This window comes from Ochotona curzoniae, unplaced genomic scaffold, assembly GCF_017591425.1.
Source record: "Ochotona curzoniae isolate NIBS_2020 unplaced genomic scaffold, NIBS_Ocur_1.0 contig_1071, whole genome shotgun sequence".
Lineage (NCBI taxonomy): Eukaryota > Metazoa > Chordata > Mammalia > Lagomorpha > Ochotonidae > Ochotona > Ochotona curzoniae.
In genome coordinates, this window is record NW_024464939.1 from 22683350 (window position 1) to 22686594 (window position 3245).

General features: G+C 39.1%; 1 pseudogene; it reads left to right on the top strand.

Moving 5' to 3' along the window:
• The first annotated feature begins 1592 nt into the window (after window positions 1-1592).
• Window positions 1593-2329, top strand: LOC121166598 (annotated as a pseudogene).
• The last annotated feature ends 916 nt before the right edge of the window (window positions 2330-3245 follow it).

A 3245-nucleotide genomic window follows, 5' to 3' on the forward strand; every position in this document is an offset into this window, starting at 1 on the left:
TGCCCATATGGGATCTTAGCACTTACAAGGTGAGATTTTAGCCATTGAACCATAGCAATGGACCTATAATTAACACTTTTTTAAAGCTAGCAATGATTACATGCTAGACACTGTGTTATGAGGCGTTTGCTTCCTATTATACTTAATTTTCTTAAGCCTGGGAGCAGGCCTAGCAATAAATTGCCATTTTATAGGTGGAACAACTGAAACCCAGAGAAATTTAGTGATTGGTCTAACTGTGATTGGTTCTTAACATTGGCATTACCAACATTTGGGACTTGGAAATTCTTCTCTACGGGGCCTGGTCTGTACGTTGTGGGATATTTAGGAGCAGTCATGGTCTCTGCCCAACAGATACCAGGAACATAACCTCACTTGAAACCCAAACTGTCAGACTGCCAAAAATCTCCTGTGGGGGAAACTTGCCCCTGGCTGAGAACAGTGGTTCAAGGTTATGTAGGGATGAAGCCCTTGAGCCAGGATGAGAGCCCAGACAGCCCTGACCCAAAGCCTGTGCCTCCACATACATGCACAGTTTTATCCAAGTTCAGGGAGGAAGAGAAGGGAAAGAATTTGAAAATGGCTCCCAGAGCTTCTACAAGACCATTTTCCATGGTCTGATCGACTATCTAGGGCTCCTCTTCCAGCTGAATGTTAGTGGAGGACAGGATCAGGTGACCACAGCAGCCACTCCACATCAGGAGCTCGGTTTAAGACTCATGAAGCCTGAGATATCCAAGAGATGATATCAAATCACTTTTATCTGTTTTTGGTTTTTTTTTTTTTTTTTCACTCCAAGGGTCAGCACAGACTTTGAATTCCTTCAACTTGGTTCCCAACTCATTTTTCCCTTCTCTTGCAGAATCAGTGGGATAGCGTGTTCCATAGAAATACAATGTCAGTCACATGTTTAACTTAAAATGGCATAATAGTCGCAAAGAAGTTAAAGGAAACAGGTGAAATGAAGTTGGACAATATTTTTATGTGATCCAATGAATCCTCTTTATTATGTGAATTAGTTTGGAGGTGAATTTTCTGTTTCTTTTTGTTGTTGTTGTTCTTTTGGGGGGGATACAAAGACTCCTGTGTGGCTCAGGTATGCATTAAATTGTCTCATTTTTAACATGGCCTTAGAATGAACACATACAATATACTTAATGACAGTTAAAATTACTGTAGTATCATTTGTACCTGACCACATGGCACCAACACTCTTAACATTCATTTTCATATCCATGTTCAAAACCATCAGTAGGATAAATGCATAGAGGTCTAATTGAAGATTTTGGGATAAGATCTAGGGATATGAGTCTTTTTAATTAGAATATTTTTGGGAATACAAAGAATTCATGAAATAACTGTCTCTAGGACAGGAAATTTGGTGAATGGATATTTTCTGCATATTCTTTTTTATAAGTGTGAATTTTATTTAGAGAGAAGGGATATAAATAGGAATATATGCAGTATATAGAATTCAAAGTTGAAAATATTCAGAATAGAGTCTCTCTTTTTGTTTCTAAGTATAAAGTCTAAAAAAATTTCTATAAAGAGCTGTTTTCTGTGGTGCATTGAAGGGGATCAGCTGCTTCAAGATGAAGCTGAATATCTCCTTCTCAGCTCCTGGCTGCCAAAAACTCATTGCAATGGATGATGAACATAAACTTTGTACTTGTGATGAGAAGTGTATGGCCACTGTAGTTGCTGCTGATGCTCTGAGTGAAGAGTGGAAGGGTTATGCCATCTGGTTCTGTGATGGAAATGACAAGCAAGGCTTTCCCATGAACCAGGGTTTCTTGATCCATGACTGAGTCCACCTATTGCTGAGTGAGGAGGCTTCCTATTACAGACCAAGGAGAACTGGAGACAAAAGCACAAATCTGTTTGGGGCAGCATCGTCAGTGTCAACTTGAATGTTTTCAACGTGGTTATTGTAAAAAAAGAAATGAGACAAAAATATTCCTGAATGACTGATACTGTGATGCCTCATCATATACCATAACAGAGCCAGTAGAATCTGCAAATTTTTTAGTCTCTCAAAAGAAGATGATGTATGGAAGTAGGCTGTAAGAATCCTCTAAACAAAGAAGCTAAGAATCCTAGGACCAAAGCACCCAAGATTCAGTGTCTTGTTACTCCATGAATCCTCCAACACAAACACTAGCACATTGCTCTGAAGAATCAATGTACTGAGAATAACGAAGAGGCTGCAGAATATGCTGGTTTGGCCAAGAGAAAGAAGCAGGCCAAAGAAAAACACCAGGAACAGATAGTCAACAGACATAAGCTGTCTTCTCTGAAAGTTTCTAAATCAAAATCCAGTCAAAAATAAGGTTTTAAGAATAACAAATAAGTAAGAAGGGATTTTAAAAATTGCCTGAATGACAAAACAGGTGGTATCAATGGCAAGACAGATGTAGCCAACCATAAATTAAAATGTTGGTAGCTCAAGAGCTGGCTTTGTGGCAGGTTAAGCCTCTACTTGTAATACTAGTTTGAGTCCAGATTGCTATTCTTCCAATCCATCTTCTTGCTGTGCAACTGAGAGAGCCAGGTGACAAGTCCCTGAGGAAGTTCTTGGGTCCTGGCTTTGGTCTAGCTTAGCCCTGGATGTTATGGGGCAATTTGGGGAGTGAACCAGTAGATGGAAGATTTCTTTATGTTTCTCACGCTCTCGCTGTCACTCTGCCTTTTGAATAAACAAATAGGTAAAAAAAAATTTTTAACTTTAGAATCCAGATGAAGGATTAGATGTATTTTAATGGAATATAGCAAAAATATTAAAATTTTAATAATCAACCAAATATGCAAAATTGTTATTAAGACAGTCCACTTTTTCCATGCTAAGTCTCAAAAACATGATGTGTGTTTTTTACTTATAGTCCAATTAGCTTTGGAGTAGACACATTTCAAGGACTCAATTGCTAGGTGCCATGTTGGATAGAACAGTTCTAGAGGATCAAGGCTCTCTAACCTAACCTAACCTCTTCATTGGTGCCTGGACTTTGCCTCAGCATGCTCATCCACTACATGATTCCCAAAACAGGTTAGGGGCCTGGATTGCTTCGCAGCCCTTACACTGAGAAGTCATTGCTTATCTATTTTCATCTGTCCCTTGAATGGCTCTGTGGTCTGTTCCTTCCACTGCACTCCTATCTACTTGCATTGTGTTAAGCACCGTGAGTACTGGGTGATTTTATCTTGAGTCAATTACATCAGCATTCTCTTTGTACTTGCATATATTTTGG